This window comes from Trachymyrmex cornetzi, unplaced genomic scaffold (genome assembly GCF_001594075.2).
Source record: "Trachymyrmex cornetzi isolate Tcor2-1 unplaced genomic scaffold, Tcor1.1 scaffold144, whole genome shotgun sequence".
NCBI lineage: Eukaryota > Metazoa > Arthropoda > Insecta > Hymenoptera > Formicidae > Trachymyrmex > Trachymyrmex cornetzi.
Genome location: NW_017296027.1, coordinates 104,056 through 122,890, shown reverse-complemented (window position 1 = coordinate 122,890; position 18,835 = coordinate 104,056). Strand labels below are relative to the sequence as shown.

At 40.1% G+C, this 18,835-nt stretch overlaps 1 protein-coding gene and 1 pseudogene across 2 annotated transcripts in view; both read right to left on the bottom strand.

Annotated features, from left to right (window-relative positions):
• Positions 1–18,835, bottom strand: part of Mob3 (MOB kinase activator 3) — an 86,563-nt gene that overhangs the window by 24,781 nt on the left and 42,947 nt on the right. The gene's annotated exons all lie outside the window — the stretch shown is intronic.
• LOC108757498 (uncharacterized) lies at positions 10,965–11,418 on the bottom strand (annotated as a pseudogene).

Sequence of the window (18,835 nt, the reverse complement as noted above, 5' to 3'; positions counted from 1 at the left end):
CGACAAGCAGCGGTATTGTACCGTAATCGATTTCCTCATAGACGACATCCAAATCATTGTACGATTTCCAGACTTGTATTGCGTCAACGATAATGTCAACGTCAAAAATGACAAAGACGTCATATTAACGTACCAGAAAGGGATGATCCAACAGTACTTGCCGTATTGGGAATGATAGCTATTAATCCACGCGTGTCAACGAGGCAAATCGAAAGAGAATTAGGTATTCCGAAATCAACAAATCACAGGATCTTGACCACTCATAACTTCCATCCTTACCATATCATTTTGACACAACAATTAACACTTAATGATTTTCAACAAAGACTAGAATTTTGTAGGTGGCACAAAAAATGTTAAATCGTGATCGAACATTTTTCAGATTTGTTTTATTTAGTGACGTAGAAACTTTTCACAACACTGGACATTAAATCGACATAATTCTCATTATTGGTCTGTTGAAAACCCACATTGGTATGGAGAAGTTAATCATCAACATCGCTGGAACCTCATTGTATGGTGTGGCATATTAAACGGAAACCTTATCGGCCCTTATTTCTTTGACGAAAATGTTAATGATAATAATTATTTACACTTTCTACAACAAAGATTGCCGGCGTTGCTTGAAGATATCGATCTGGATACAAGACAACGAATATTCTTTCAAATGGATGGTGCGCTTGCGCACGGGAGTAGAAGAGTTAGAAACCATTTAGATCTCACATTCCCAGGTAGATGGATAGGACGCGGTGGACCAGTGTCATGGTGTCCTAGATCTCCAGACTTGTCAAGTCTAAATTTCTTTTTAAGGAAATACTTGAAAAACGTTATATTCAAAAACACCCACAACAAGAGAGAATATAATGGAGCGTATAACTCTTGCCTGCAGTAGCATTCCAAGAAATACACTTTTATCGACAGTTGACCGTTTTGAACGTCGAGTTCAATTATGTGTGGATAATAATGGACAGATATTCGAACACTCTTATTAAGATCGTAATCATTTCACATGAAAATTAGATTCTGATATGAATCGACCGGATCAGACCCGATCTTGCTTTAATCGGCCGGATCAGCCCTAATCTTGCTTCAGTCGGTCGGATTAGTCTCGATCTTGCTTTAATCGGCCGGATCAGCCCCGATCTTGCTTTAGTCGGCCAGATCAGCCCCGATCTTGCTTTATAACTTTACTAGTACTTAACGAAAAGTAACTTAATTATGTTTTGGAAAGCTCTCGAGATGAGCTGTAAGAATGTGCAATGAGAAATAAGGGGTTCCATTAAAAAAATTAAAGGTGACCTTCATGTGACCTTCAGAGGACTATCCAAGGTCAAATCGATGGCACCATCTTATGTCCCCCTTCGAGTCAAACAACTTTTGTCTGAAGCATTTTTGTCTACTGGGTTTAGTTTTCGAGATATTTGGCTGAATAATTTAAAATGGGACACCCTGTATATTAGGTGTTAAACTTAATTCCTATCGTTTTTTCGTCTCGAAAATCGATTTGTTTCGAAGAGAAGATGAATGAATACCTTAATCAAAGTAAGTTCCTCCATTTTCTACGACTTTGTCCCATCTCTCTGGCAACAGGGCAATCCCACGACGGTAGAACGCGTAGCCGATCCATTCATCCATCCATTTTTGGACTTCGTTGTGATTGGAGAAGTGTGTGTCCGTAAGTGCGTGTTGCATCGATCGGAAGAGATGGTAATCCGGTGCCAAGTCTGGAGAATACGCTGGGTGCGGGAGAACTTCCCACTCAAGCTCTAGAAGTGCCTGCTTCACGCTTTTCGCGACATGCGTTCGAGTGTTATCATGCAACAAAATGACTTTGCGTCGATTGTTGGCTACGGATGATCTTTTTTGCATCAATTCGTCACTCAATCGGCCTTTGGAGTAACATTTAACTGTTTCGACATCTCTAAAAGCGTTTGAGCTGGATTCTCATCAAGCAATTCTTGCAGATCGACATCTTCAAATTTTTTCGGCTGTCCTGGACATTCTTTGTCTCTCACATCAAAATCATCTTTTCGGAAACGTTCAAACCAATCTCTACATGTTCTGTCCAATGGAATTTCATCACCATACACTTCGGATAATAAACGATGCGCTTCGGCTGCGGTTTTCCTAAGATCGAAGTAGTGAAGAAGCACATGTCGGAAAAACAGCTTATCGCGATTCATTTTCAAATGATTGGAAAATCTCTTTGGCGTCGAGAAATCTAACCTGTGAGGATTGAATCACTTTCAGCGATGTCTAAACTACAAAAGACATGTGACTTCATCGTCGAAACTCGTCAGCGTTGGAGGCAAAGCCTTCTAGTAGCGAGCGATAGGAATTAAGTTTACACCTAAGAGAAAGTACCGGATGGAGGTACTCACCTATGGTGAATGGAGGCCGCAAAAAAGAGGAATAAAAAAGGAAGGACAATGAGGGGAATGGTAATGAGCATTAAAAGGGACTTATATGACGAGAAAGGTGGGTAAGAAAGAAGTAGAGAGGATGATGATGGGAATGATGAAAGTAGGTAATAATAGGGTAAGAATGGTGGGAGTATATGTTAGCATGGATGTGGGGAGAGAGATGGGGGGGAGAGAGAGAGAGAGAGAGAGAGAGAAAGAGTTGGAGAATATAGCGGAATGGATGGAGAGAAAAAAAGGAGGGGTTAAAAACAGTAATAAGGGGGATATTAACGCGCAAACAGGAAGAGAGGGAGGAGGAATAAGGAAAGAGAATGAGAATAAGGGAGAAGAGGAAAGAAGCTCAATGGCTAGTAAGAAAAACAAGGATGGAAAAAGTTAGTAGAATTTGTAAGGGAGAAGGGTTGGACAATATTAAATGGGCATGTAAAAGGGGATCAGAAAGGAAATTGGACATATATAAGGGGAAGAGGGGACTCAGTGATTGACTATGTAATAGTGGATGAGGAGACGGGTGAGGAGATAGAGCATACGGAAATTGGTGATGCGATAGATTCGGATAATCATCCTTTGATAATATCACTGAAAAGAGGAAGAGATAGGAGAAAAGGAAAGAGAAGAGAAGGGAGAGGGGCAAGTAAGGGAGTATGGGATGAGAAAGGTAGGGAAATATTTAGAGAGATTTAGGTAGAATGGAATGAAAGGAAGGGAATGGAAAAGAAAGTATGAAGGAAATGGAAGAGAGAATAAAGGAGGTATTGGGAAGCATAGAAAAGGAGAGGAGTAAAGAAAGGAAGGGAAGGGGATGGTGGGATAGGGAATATGGAAAAAAGAAGGCGAGAGTGAAAAGGAAATTAAGGGAATGGATGAAAGGCAAGGGGAAGAAGAGATGAAGGAGAGATAGGAGTACAGGAAAGAAAAAAGGGACTATAAGGAGAATCTGAAGCCAAGAAAAATGAGAATGAGAGGTGGGAAAGAAAAGTGGAGGGAGCGAAGAATGAGAGGCAAGTTTGGGAAATAGTAAATAAGAAAAGGAAGAAGTGGAAGGGTATAAATAAGGGGATAGGAATGAGAGAGTGGGAGGAGTATTTCAAAGAATTGTTGGGAGAGGTAGAAGGGAGAGTGATAAGGGAAAAAAGTGAGAAGGGGAGGCAGGAGATGGAAATGGAGCTAAGTAGGGAGGAAATAAGAAAGGTGACTAGGAATCTGAAGGATGGAAAGGCAATGGGGGTGGACGGGATTCCGAACGAGATATAGAAGTTCGAGGGGAGAGGTATGGAAGGTATGTAACGAGGTATGTGAAAAGGGAAAGGATGGCCAGAGGAGTGGAATGAGGGAGTGATAATGCCAGTAAGGAAAAAAGGACAGGGAGAGGAGGTAAGGGACTATAGGGGTTGTCGATAATGCCGACCCTGTATATGATGTAAACGGCGGCGTAGTCGGAAAGATTGAGGGAGGAAGTGGAAGAGAAGGGATTAGTTCCACCGAATCAAACGGGCTTCAGGAAGGAGATGGGGACGATGGATAACGTTTATGTATTGAATCTTTTAATTAATAAACAGATAAGGAAGAAAGGGGGAAAATTGATTGCTTTATTTCTAGATTTAGAGGCGGCATTTGATTCGGTGGATAGGGGAGTGTTGGTAGAGGCATTGAGGCAGAGGAGGATAAAAGGAAGGGCTGGTGGAAAGAGTGGGGGAGATTTTGAGGGAAACGAAGAGTAGAGTGAGAGCAGGAAGGGGGGGAATTATTAGAAAGTTTTTGGACGGCGAGGGGGGTAAGGCGATGGTGCCCGCTGAGCCCCTTGTTGTTTAATGTATTGACGGCAGACTTGGAAGAGGAGATGGGAAATGTTACATTCCGGAGGGGGTGGTGAAATTAGGAGATAAGAAGGTGTATAGCTTGGCTTACGCGGACGATATGGTGTTACTGGCGAAGGATGAGGGGGGCATGAGTAGCATGATAGAGAAGTTAGAGGGTTATGTGGGAAGGGATAATAAGATTTAGAAAGGGAGGGGGCAGGAGCAATAAGATGGATTAGAGGAAAGAAAAGGTTATAGAGGAGATAAAGCAATTCAAATATCTGGGATATACGTTGCAGAGGAATGGGAGGCAGAAGGAACACGTGAAGAAAAGAGTAGTGAAGGCAGCGTCAATGATGGGGCAGGTATGGAGGATAGGGAAAAAGAGATTTAGAAATGATTGGAAGAGGAGGATTTAGTTGTTTGATGCGTTGATTTGGACGACGATAAGTTATGGGGTGGAAATATGGGGCTGGAAAGAGCGGGAGAGGTTAAGAGGTTACAGGAGAGATATTTAAGGTGAATGGTAGCAGTGGAGGAAAGGATGCCTGGATACATGGTAAGGGAGGAATTGCAAAGGGAAAAGTTAAGAGGTAGGGCGGGAAAAAGGGCTTGAGCATTCGAGGAGAGATTAAAGTGTGGAGGGGGTAGTTTTTTGGCGGAGTTATGTATGGAGGAAATAAGGAAAGGGAGAATATAAGGAAAGGGAGAATGGTAGAGGGGAGAAAGAGGGAAAGAGGGTAAATTTTTGAAGACAGGGGGATAAAGTTAGGAAGCTGTGCAAAGGGGAGAGTTGGAGAGAGTGATTAAGTTTGAAGAGCTGCAGGAAAGGGATAGGGAAATGCAGAAGGAGGAAAAATGGGAAAAAATAAGGATAGCAAGGTATAATACGTGGTATGGATGGGAAAGGGGGAGGGAGTACCGGCATATTCAGGAAAAAGATGGGGAGGGGACTTGTAGAAGGGTAGTGAGGTTTAGATTAGGGAATGAGATGAAAGAAGGGAGATATTGGGAAGGAGAAGAGGAAAAGAAGTATAGGTTATGTGGAAGTGGGGTGGAGTCATGAGAGTATATGTAGGGGGAATGTACGAACTGGAGGATAGGGTATGAAGATAGTTGGCAGGAGGTGGTAGGTAGAATCTCGGGGGAAGAAGGAGATGATGAGGGTTGGATGAGGGAGGTGGAGGAGGAAAGGAGAAAAGTGGAGGAGAGAGTGGGAGTGAGAGAGAGAGAGTGAATGAGAGAGCTAGAGGGGGGTGGCTCTGCAGGGAAGAGATGAAATTGTAATTTTAAATAGAGAAGATGAGACCACAAAATTGTTGTGGTGTATATAGCGGAAGCGGAGGTCCAAGAGAGGGAGAAAGTGAAAGTCAGTAACGTAGATTAAGTTAGGTTAAGTTATTGTAAGTTAGGTTTACATTAGTTTAAGATGCGTGTTTTATATAAGTAAATGTATAATGTATAATGTAATCCTAAGGGGAAGTAATAAAGGTATCTATCTTATAAGTTGCGAATTTTGTTTCGTTTGAGGATGGCTCAATCCAAGAGCCGAAACATATAATGACATTTATATATTCTTTTATGTATGTATTTTAAGTATTATTAATAATATTTATAAGTACTCTTTTTTAGAAAATTCGACTCTTATTTGCCCGTATACCATCTTTATATTATTATTAAATAATAATTGTTTAAACAAATTATAAGTGATAATATTGATTTCGAATAATGATCAAATCTCACAAATCATTACATGCAGGAGATTATTCAAATTGTATGAACAATTCTCAAAGCATTACATTTATTTAAGGATTAAGTTTCCTTTTTTTCAATGTAACTGTTGCTTCTTGCATAAAGCCGCCAATTAGGTAAGTGATATTATAGATTTTTTGTCGCTGAAAACGAATCCGTAAATGAAATTGCTTTATCACGTCATGTTTTTGAGATATTTTAGTTCAAAGAAACTCCAAAATGCCGTTTTTTGCACATTTAGTATCAATTTTCTGAGAAACCTGACGTGATAGAGCAATTTTATTCACGGATTCGTTTTCAACAATCAAAAATTTATAAGAATCACTTGATTCCCTAATCAGCACCCAATATTAAAAAAATATATTTTAAATATTTAATAAATATTTTTTTACATTAAATCAATATTTAAAATACGTTTTAAAAACATTGTCTGCTGGTTGGGTCCATTTGGGTGTAGTCTAGGAAAAAAATGTACAGTTAAAGTTAGATGTTACTTATATAGTATATTATATAAGGTTATTAAAAATGTAAAAAAAAAATCGTTAAGAAGATTTTGCACTATTTTTAAACAAAACGATTTTGTAAATATATTCTAAACAATAACAAAAAGAATAAAAAATAATTTTATAATAAAATGTGCGTGTTATAAATCGATAATCAAATTCATTGTTGCCTCTTTTCCTCAATCTGGATTGGTTGTCTAGAACTCGATCGCATCGCATGCGTAACTTCGTATCGTGAGCGGATGTTGTGCGATATTTTAACAGTTTATCGATTTTTAGATCCTTATTTAAGTTATTTTATAACTTTTATTAATGACAGTATGTCATTGTATTATTATAGCGCAACTTTTTTTACCATGTATAAAACCTGCGCAACGACAATGTAACGATATAGTTACTGTCTAGTATTCCACTTTTCCGATACGAGACGAGATTTGCATTGATCTCGATCTCGTTTCGGAAAAGTCTCGATAATTAGGTCTTAATCTCGTTTCAACTGATATCATCTCGGTCGCTTTTCGATCTTGTCTCGGTCTTGTCTCGTGATCTCGTATACGCCGCGCGACGTGAAATTATTGTATTAGGAGGGGAGCTGTGCGAACAAGCCAAAATGCCCAGTTTTTCATTTGTTTATGCTGCATTGGTTATTGTCTTTCGCCGTTTTTCGCGTGATTCCTCGCATTTTCATTCCGACGGGATAGGATACGTTACGCCATCTTCAGTTGTGTATGTTTATCATCATTGTTTGTTTATCATCATCATAAATAACGATGAAGATTATATACCAGAAAGGGAAGATCAACTCAGCGGCGACGAACATATTAAAGAGGTGCAATAGGGTAAAAGAATACTATACATTTCCTACAATTCCTACAAATACCAAAGAGAAATTCGGCATTTGTAAATTATGCAAATCCGGAAAAAAGCAAATCAAAATAACTGGAGAAAATACAACCGGCCTGAATCAACACTTAAAAAATGTACACCAAACGATATACAAGGAAACATTTTGTACACGGAGGCGTTACGAGACACTGAGTAGGTACGTTCCAGCGTAGGGAGCAAAATTTGGAGGGACACAAAATTTTAATAGGCAGCGCTACTCTTGTAAATACATATAAAGCTCTATCTTACTTGATATTTTAAATGAATCAGCTAAAAGTGGTTTTCTGGAAATCTTTTTAAATTTAGCCATAGCGTTACAGATCTTGTTAACTATGCCAATGTCTGTGGCAACTACAGAGGCATCTTTCTCAAAATTAAAAATAATAAAGAATTATTTAAGAAATACAATGACGACACGGTCATGCAGTTTAGCTATGATATCAATTGAAAAAGAATTGGTGAACAGTTTTGATTATGTAATCAATCTTGACAGTCCTACAAATTGAAGACGTAATCAGAATATTTTCAAAAACTAAAGCCACAAAATGTAATAGTATGTTGCATTAAAAAAGCGTCAAATATATTATTACAAAAGAAAATATGAAATTTGTTGTATTCGTATTCCTATGTTATGCAAATTGGTGGACATTCCTTTTTTTTTAGTTGTTGGTTCGTTGTAATTGGCGGGGGATCGGTGCTTCAGAGACTTAACAATTCTTGTGATGGGGCGCAAAAGCAAATTCCAACGTAGGGCGCAAAAGGCGATCGCCTCCGTTTATACGCCAATTTTGAATTACAAAGTCACGGATCTTTTTCAGAAAGTAATACATGTTACTTTTAAATATAGCTTTGCTTTTAATAGACAAATAACCATATGCTTGTGTAAAGTTTCTGAAATGAATTGTAACGTTTTGTTCAGTTTTCTTTAAATAAAAAAATAAAAAATAAGAATAATAAACAATTGCGCGAGAGTAAATAAAAATAATTATGCGTTAGTAGCAAAGCAAGGTACATCCTCGCTCATGGGGTACCCCGCGGGGTGAGGGGCCGGGGGGAAAACTGGTCGAGAGGGATACTGTGATGCGGGGGGGGGCAGCCAATGAGCGAGCTACTTTTACCTCCCACCACCTCTCGCTGTTTTCCTCCCCGGCCCCCGTCCCCACGGGTGCATGTGTGTGTGAGCTCGTGACGTCACGACGCGAGGAGCGACGTGACGAAGGTCCTGCGAGCTCGAGAGCGGAAGGGCGACTGAGGGAGTTCGCGCGTTTTTTCGCACCAACGCCCGTTCGCCCCCCCCTTCGACCCCCTCGCCGACGAAGTATCTAGAACTCCCTGTGCCGTATGCTCGATCTCGCTCGCACCAATGCTCGTGTCGATTGATTGGATCGAGCGTGATCGAAGATTTTTTCAAGGACACGCCGCGACATATCACGACACGTTTCGCGAGTCGATACGTTCGTGTTGTGTTAGTATGTGTTTAAGAAAAAAAGAAATATTAAATAAGAATGCTTTTTACGCAGTTTTGTTTGCGTATTTTCCTAGTGGATACCACATCCTTATCGGATGCGCCAACGCCCGTTCGCTCTCGCTCGCACTGATGCCGTTCGATCGCTCTCACTCACACCAACACATGCTGTTCGCCTGACGCCCGTTCGGTCGCTCTCACTCACACTCACATCGATGCCGTTCGATCACTCTCGCTCATACCAACGTCCCCGTGCTGTTCATCTGACACCCGTTCGATCGCTCTCGTTCATACCATCGCTCATGCCGTTCGATCGCTCTCGTTCATACCAACAACGCTCATACCCGTTCGATCGCTCGCACTCACATCGATGCCGTTCGATCGTTCTCACTCACACTCACATCCGATGCCATTCGATCGCGTTTGCTCACACCAAACGCCCCGTGCTGTTCATCTGACGCCCATTCTTTACTGTTGTGTTTTTTTAAAGTAGTTGTTAAATAAAAAGATATTAAAATAAGAATGATTTCCTTTTACACAGTTTTTGCATATTTTCCCGTTGGGATACCACATCCTTCACGAGAATTTTTTATAAGGGTATCTATTTTTATGCAGCACGTTTGATGGGGGACAATGGTATATGAATGCGTATGGGCGAGGCTTTTTCGTTATACGTACTTTTTTTCTGTAACGTTTGTGTTAGTGAAAGTTTAATAATAATGAGCAATTTGCACAATCTGCTAGAGATTGCATGAGTTTCCAGTGGATGGAGTAAGTGTGTTTTTACGTTAAATATTTTTTATTTGTATTGTTGATATATAATGTATTTTACTTTTTTTCAGTACATCACTGTTGACAATGAACGTATCTGTGAGCTACAATTAGCGAATGAGCTAAAAATCCTTAAGACCCCGTTTGTAAGTATAGTAGAACTTATAATATATAACGTATAACGTATAAATAATAATACGTTATAACGTATAAAGTATAAATAATATGTATTTAAATCACTTTTATGCTCTGTTTCAGACTACACACCGTGGAAATATTCATATTAAAAGATTTATGAATATTTGTACTAGACAGATGATACGCGCGGACAGACGGGCCGAACGGGAATTTCGATCGGAATATATGGATATCTGGGACGACGGGGATCTATTTTTTAGTGAGCTAAAACTCCGGTCTCTGAACATATGAATCTACTGTTACAGAGGACATGTGGGAATGTAAGTTGAAATACTCGTATTTGATTGGTATAAATATAATTTTGTAAAACATGTATACACTTACGAATATATCTTCTTCCAGAGAGCTGCGGTGGTTGAACGTTCTCACTCGCACCGATCTCACTTACACCAACGTCCCGTGCCGTTCGTTTGACGCCCGTTCAGTCATATCACATACACACACATACACTTGCTACAGGGCGGCGGTATTTGTCTTAATTCGAACAATATCCTGAATCGTCTGACAAGTACTTGTCATCATCGATGTTTCCAATATTGTCAATGTCTTCAACGTCCTGGAAAACATCATCAATGATTTCGAGTAGAAGCTCTTCAGGTATATTTCGCACAATATTTATTACGTTGTCCATCGCGTGATTAAATCTCTACGAGTTGTACAGAATAACTGTACGCGACAGCGTGAGTGATAATATATATATTGTGCAATCAAGCAGCAATTTTTTTATTTTTTTCTCGAAAGATTAGAGACCATTTCCTTTTCCTATATAAAGTATATGTAGTATATAAAGGTAGGGTGTGAAAATAAATAAAAAAGTGCTTTATAATTGTAGAATAGTGTTTATTGTCGAATGGTATACATAATTAATGCTCTCCGAAAACCAGAGCGATCAACTCACAATCGAGGATGTCGTTGCGGTCGAAGGATTCGTCATCGTACATCATTTTCGGCATGTTCGCAGATTTCGTAACAGTGGACGCAATAGCGAGAAATCGTGAAAATTTTTTGTCAACGTTATCAGTCATTGCGGTTAAGGAGGAAATGAGACGATTTACACAGTATTCAAGATTAAATATATTAAGTACAGTACGTTTTGACATGGATAGACGAGCTGTACTTGTTTCTAGATGCAGTATTGGTAGATTATTGATTCGTCCGAAGCGTAACGTTAAATTTCCAACGTACATTGGAGACGGCATCGCGCGTATTCCTCTATTATTCTCATCGTACTGCAAAAGGGACAAAATGACGTGTTTTTGTTCGAGAAGCTCTCTCTAGATGTCCGGTGAAAGCGGAATCTCTTTACCGAGATAGATCCCCCAAAATGATAGTTACGTAAGAAGAGAGTTTGACATCGATACCAATGTTCAAGTATTTGTAGCCAGTTACAGTTAATGGATATCTTCTTTCGAGAATGCGTACGATAGGACGATGTGTGATTTGATGTCTGTAATTAAAGCAAAAAATGAGTAGATGGAAAAAAGACGCAAAGAAAAAAATACCTACTTATTTGATGTGTTTTCGTTATCGGGATTTTCATTGTCGAATGTTCTCTTCACACCTCCTTCATTACGATCGTCCTGTTACATGAGATACTTTTCGATATCCGCGTTGTTGAGCATTGTATTCTTACAGTATTATGTGTATTCTTACAGTATTATCCTCACAATCGAACACGTGGATGTTGTCGGAATGACTATTCCTTGTATACTAATCGTTTAAAACTATTATAGTATTGATTATATATATCCTTTCATCTTTCCCCCCTCCTCCTCCTTATTTCTCGTTGTGTTTTATGTAGTACTCGATCGAAATAGTCGACTCAAGATATCCTGCGTTTGTTGCAATAATCCATTTCTCGAACATTCGACGTTGAGTATATTTATATTAAATTTACCAGCTTTTGTTACGGTTCTCGTGAACTCATTAAATTGGTAAAATTGTTATTTTTTTAGCAAAGTACAGATTACCATCCATATATCGGAAGGCTAAGGTGGGAGCTGACGGTATTCCCGGGAATACCGCTTGTAACGAGTGATATGAACGAACACCCGTATTGCATTCGTCTATTTGCGCCACATCGTTATTATTGAAGATCACATAGGTTTGTCCTCTGTTAGTATTTACTACGGTATTGATAAAAATGTTCGGGGAAAATCCTAGACTCGAGAGACGTTTTGGCCAGCCTTCTTTCAATTTGAAACTCGGATACTCAACCATGTAAACTACATCGTGTACAAACAGTACTAGTTCACCCGAAAGCCTTTGATATGCGGCTGATAAGGAGAAATTATTCGGAAGAAAATCCATGTAACTGTTTAGTACGTGTGGTCCATCGTATTTTGCATCATTTATATTTATCGACCATACGTAGCGTTGATACGTGACGAATATTCGATGATGTAATACCAACATCGTATCCACATATTGTAAAGTACAGAGATCTACATACGTGGGTGTATTTGTTGTAATTTCAGTAATTGGTGGTTGTGTGGTTGTTGTTGGTTTTGGATTTTTAATTCCATAAAGTTGTTGAATGGCTAAAATGTCCTCTATGTTGAGTTTAGCGATTCTATTATTATTCCTAGCAGTGACAACTGCAAACATTATGGATTCTTCGCGCAAACTGTGCATTAATCCTAATGCGTGTCCAATTTCATGTATTAACGTGTTAAGCAGATAGTCCTTGTTACTACTAGCAGATTTGTCAGTTAGATATATATGCCACGGTTCTGCACTATCTATGTGTATTTCAGCGCTGTAATTGTCAACGGTAGGAGGATAGAACGCGTGAGCGAGTACTCCACCAGGTCCATTTAACGAAGAGGCGCAAATTTCTTCGTTGCGTCTACGATCAGTGTACGTGTGTGTGCCACTACGATAAGACATCAAGATATCGGGATTTACCGTTTTACGATCGAACGATAAAGACGAATTAGCTGCCCATAGCGAGAACGCGAATTCGATAGTTTGCAAGGTGTGTGGATCCGCTCGCTGGAAATTCCACGTGAGATGTGTTTTCGCCCATTTACGTCTACCTATATTGTGCTCGTAGTCAGGAAGACCACATCGTGGTTTACGCATCTGATACAACGTATAGTTATTCAATGTACCATCACCCTGTATTTGATAATATTCTTGAAACAGCGAAATAGCCTGTTTAAGTTCTCCCTCATCGAATGATAATTGCATATTGTTGCCAGCCTTACTCAAGTAGCCGTACTTTTGTAGATACAGAATTACTTCAATATCTATGCTTTCACGATTCGTCGCTGCCATCGATGCTGTCGTTCTCGTTGTCGTCGTTGTAGTAATTGTAATGAAAACGATGACGATGATGAACGTGAGAGACATCGCGATGTAACACAAGTATACGATACGCGGTAGAAACGATGCGTACCCGAACGCTCTGTCAAGAGTAATGAATTGCGTTTCATGATTTTTCTATATACGACATGAATCACGTTTCATACCTTAATATTTTACAGATGAGATTCTTATCTATCTAAGAGGAAAGGGATATGACATCATCACTATTTTTTTGTAAGATATAATATATTTAATGGAATATGTGTTTTACAGTACAATATGATAGCGTGTGAAACTCGATAAAGAGCTTGAAAAAAATATTATACAATTTTGCGAATAATATTAGTCAATGGATTGTACTTCATCACCCTGTCGTGAATAATAAGACAATAAGCTGTGGTGTTCAGTGGAATATTTTCCATACATTCGAATTCTATACGAATATCCACAGTGGCGCTCTTTACCGATTCGTTTTGGCGAGAACAATCGATGACTACGCGCGCGCGCGCGAATGGACCGTGTACAAAAAATTCTCCGATAGATAACATAGCACCGCGATTGTTGTAACCGTAGTACGTCTTATGAAATTTTACATACACATCGTACAGTATAGCGTATTTTTTGTGTTCGAAATCTAAATTCATTTCGTCATAAGGATAAAAATCAGAACTTAAAAAAAGTTTCACATTAGTGAGATTACATATGTCGAATTGCGAACCATTTTTCGACGTTACGTTTCTTTTTCCGGTTTGAAGCGCAAAAATTAAGTATCGCGGTTTTTCCAATTGCGACGTTGTTTTAATAGTCCAACTGCTTCGTTGTGCTTTGCAGCTGAGGAAATTCGTACAGGTCCCACGACCGGAAACACACGCTGAGATATCGTCCACCTTCTAACGTTCGCAAAAGTGATAATTTATTGACATCGTTCAACACTACATGTAGCATTCTCCATTGTATCTTTAATAGTGTGATTTTAGATTCCGTCGATTCGTGCGCCACAACGCAATTGTTATCGTTACGCGCACGTATCAGGATAAGTTCGTGTCGCACGTTTATCATTATGCGTTTGTAATCCTCGCAAAATCCTAGGAGGGTGTTGAGTTGTACGCAAAAGTTGAAATTCTCGGAAAGCGGTGCGCGAAATAACTGCATCGTGCCGTCCTATCCTGCATTTTCTAACGTTATACTCTTGCCAGTGGTTAAAGATATGAAATTTTTTATCGTACGGGTAATACCGACGTTTCTAGATCTATCGATTTCCACATCGTCTAACTCGTACCGAATCTCATCGAACATGAACGCGACGCAATTATTCGACAATTTTGGAGGTTGTTCCTCGGATGTGTTTCCATCTCGTTTTGTCGTTGAAAATTTTCCCTCGACGTAGAGAAAACTCTCACACGGTAACGTGTACAAATCCTAATGTTGTATAGGTATTCGTATTTCATCGCTGTATCCGAATATGGTGTTAGCGTATGGGTTGTAAGTGTGAGTCTCGATCTTAACGATACGATCGTTGAAGATGGGCTCACCCCCTATGTTTAGAATATCGCGACTCATTGTTCACAACGAATCCTAGAGACCGTAGAAATGTGACGTTCGCAGCGTTCAATCTGTCCTCCGTTCCTCTCCGTTTTCTTCCAACGTATCGTTCGGTGAGCGATGATAAATGCGACGTCTGCGGTATGGTGGACGTATTCTTACAATCATGCGACTAGTTTAGAACGAGCATCTGAGCATATTTTTTTTATCGTCTGCGTCGTATATGAAGTCGAATCAATATCTCTTCTCCACGAAGGTTTATCAATTGTCCGTTTTGATCCACTATACGTATCGTTATATCGGTAACGTTTCTCGAGACGACTGGGAGATAAATGGCATATGTGGGAGTATCGGATAATTTATATTCAGGTGGAACGTTCACCGCAAATTCGTGTATCGTATGCGCTGGTTTATCGTTATTGTACGCACCCGCGGTAATGTTGCATTCTATACGAAGTATAGTTACATTCATAATATTCACAGGTTTGTCAGACGCGTACCACTTGTTCGGTTGTAATAAGTGTGATTTTGAATAACCTAAAAGCGAACCGATGTTATTCGGTGTCGCAAAATTTATTCGGTACGCACATTTGATCTCGCTTCTCATAGTGTTCTCATTGGCTCGAAGAATCAATATCTCTTCTTTATGAGCACTATCGTTGCCGTCGTCGTCGTCGTCGTCGAATATGTACTCATCGTCATTATTACCTTTATCGTTAAGCGTTCGTCGTCGTACGTGACGAATAGCAGCTCTCAGATACCTGTTTATAGCACTCAATTCGTATGATCCTTCGGGAATCGTGATAATTTTATCGTCAGTATCGAAGTAGAATTTATTATTCGCGGAAGTAACGTTCGGTACTGCGTGTACGTTTAAAAATTCGTAAGACCCAATTCGTATTCACCATTACTTAAATCCAACGCAGGGAAGTAACTCGCCGTGAGGATACTAGTTGTTCCATTCGACGCAAGGGTCAACGACATAATGCGATTGAAGGTAAACACTCAACTGAGATGACTCACACGACTTATTATTAGATATATTCTTTCCTCAAATCTATTTCTCGAAGAAATCGTAGACACAATTGACCGCAAATATTCTGATCGAACGTATGATAAGAGCTGATGATTATACGTTACTTTGTTTCCGAGATAGCGTTCGAGTTCCCTTGACGGTCTAAGATTGCCAAAACCATCGAAGTAAACGGCGTTATTTCCTTTCTTTGCGTAAGCAACCCAGTATGTGCCAGCATTTTCCGAATTATCGAGATTCACGATACCGCTTTCGTTTCGATGCGGTTTCGTCGGTAACGCGTCACGCATAAATACACCTCTGAAGAATGGTAAACGCAAACGATACGCCACGCAGCTCAACTGTTCGTTCGTCGCGATACCAGAGAGCGGTATTTTAAGAGCCTCTAACGTTTCCTTCCACAATGTTTTTTTTTACCTCTTGCCTTTTTTCTCTTCCTCACGCTACCACCGCGTTTGTAGGGCAATCCACGACCCTCCGACTGACGTCGAGCGGCCTTGCGATCGCTCACAGCTCTCGCTACGCTCGCCGCTCCACCAATCAAAGATCCGAGCGCACCTAACATTGGTAAAATCGGTAGGATACCTCCACGTTTCGTTACCGGAAGTAGTCTCTTCCTTTTCGTTCTTTTTCTTATTTTCATATCAATCCCTAATTTCGTTTTTGCTTTCATGGCTGCCCATACAGCGGTTGCGGCAGCTTTCTCACCAAACGTCGAATCACTCGCTGTTATACGTTCGCGTGCTCTTTCGGCGAGAACTCGATCAGCAATGTGACGATCGGCGAGATCGTTACTTCGCGAATAGGCGATATCATGTTCGCGACACGCAGCGTCTAATCGATTTATACTTCAATCACAACGCGCTGTCTTTTCACGAGATGAGTACCGGGTCCACAAAATTGATAACCAGGTATATGTACTTCAAACGGAAGCGCGTTTATTGTCTTGTCAAGTAACCCCGCACCAGAAATCATTTCTCTCCACGCTATCTTATCTCGACGGCGATATATGTTGCAATCTTTGATAAGTGGTGGTGGGCCGTCTATGTGTGTTCGTTGCCACGGACGATTGTAATGCTCTAAACACGGACGACAGCGTTGCACTTCAGGATCCGTTTTTAAATGGTCGGGTAATCGATTCCACAGTAGCTCCACATAATTCTCATATTCCTGTAGAAGAAGAATCTTCGGTATGTACTGCAATTGCTCGGCAGCAAAATCGAGAATCTCACGCTTATTCGTCAGTAAGAAAAACATTTTTTGCGATAACAACGATCCGCTTTTTACAGTAAACTGTGTGAATCGAGCGCCTGCTCGGGGATATAAATAATGTTGAAAAACTCGTTGGCGCTACATCGCGCACGCGCGTTACACGAGTAAATGCGATTCGTACGACAATAACGAACGATAGGAGTGTTGAATCTCGACCGCAAGACGCGACTCATGTCCGATGGAGAGATTCGTAGACACGGCCCTCTACTACCGAATACAATTCGTTGCATCATCTGTGGACCGTTCAACTGTGGGAAAACGAACGCTTTGATAAGTTTGATAGAAAGTCCACACGGTGAACGTTTCGAAAACGTGTACGTGTATTTGAAATCTCTTTTTCAACCGAAATATCGATATTTGGAACTGCTCGAATCGATAAACGGCATCGGCTACTACGCATTTTCCTACAATCGTGACGTCATACCATCGAAGGAGGCACTTCCCAATTCAATATTTGTATTCGATGATGTGGCCTGTGATAATCGGAATACTATTAGAGAATATTTTTCTATGAGTCTACATACGAACATCGATTGTTTTTTATCTCTGTCAGAAGTATGAAAAAATACCGAAACATCTGATACGCGATAAAGCAAATTTTTTAATACTATTCAAACAGGATGGTACTAACTTGAAACACGTTTATAACGATCACGTAAACACTGATATATCGTATGAGAATTTTTGCACGTTGTGCCATTTATGTTGGCAACGCAAATACGGTTTTGTGGTAATAGACAAAGAGCGCATTACGCAATGGTAGATACAGACGAGGATTCAACGATTTCGCTGTAGTGTGAAAAAAATCATCTGTAGTGTTTTTGTGAAAAAAAACTTGTGAGCAGTACTCCTTTACCGTTACGATTACACGGTTGGAACGAAAAGTCTCTCCGAACGGGAGAGAACAGCGAAACTGATCGCGAAGACACGCGCGTCGATTCGCAAGAAACACAGAGCATTGAAGACTGGTATAATGGAGAAGGAGATCGTTCTGGAGAAACAATTAAAACCTATTATCGAACCGTTGAAACAAATCGCTGGAAACACTGCACGTGAAGGTAAACCAGTTGAAACTAAGTTTATGCAGAGTAAGCGAAAGAATAAACGTGAGTACAGCGATGATGAGGAAGATGATGACAACAACGACAATGACGACGAAGATAATGATGCAATTCCAACACAAATTACTCCCCAGCGTCTTCCATGGAACAAACGAATAAATAAGAAACGATCAAACGTCATGCCTGATTCGTCCATAATTCATTCCACACCAATAGAATCACAACAACAACAAGTAACTCCTTTTGACTCGCAGGACGAAGAAGTTTTTGAAACCGGTGATAATCCATCGCTTGAAACATCTGTCAGACAGGCGTGGAACACCCCTCAAGGTCGTCAGAGACAGAGATTGCAAAGTCAATTAGGGCCGTTAGAACAAGTATATGTGAATACTCTTTTAATTGGTAATGCGAGAAATAAAATCGATCTTGTCTACGGTGTTTATTTCGATGAAAACGGAACGATGTAGGGTAATAAAAAATTTGACGTGGATACGGACGACAATATAATCATAGACGGAGTGAGATACAAAGGTACACCGGGTCTATACGAGCTGATCTTCAAGAAGATTCCAAACGACGCTATCTACACCGAGAATGATAAACAAACGTACAAACATATATTATTGACGACGAATGCTCACAGACGTGACAATAACGCTAGAATGCCTACTAAGAGTAACAAGGGACACAAATACAAAAACATTACTGCCCCGCTCTTAGTTACTCATAAAAGGAGTGTCAGTGGCACGAGTATTGGCTCAGGTATAAAGACAAATATACCATCCGCTGTGAGATTGACTGACAATGAAATAGATTACGTTC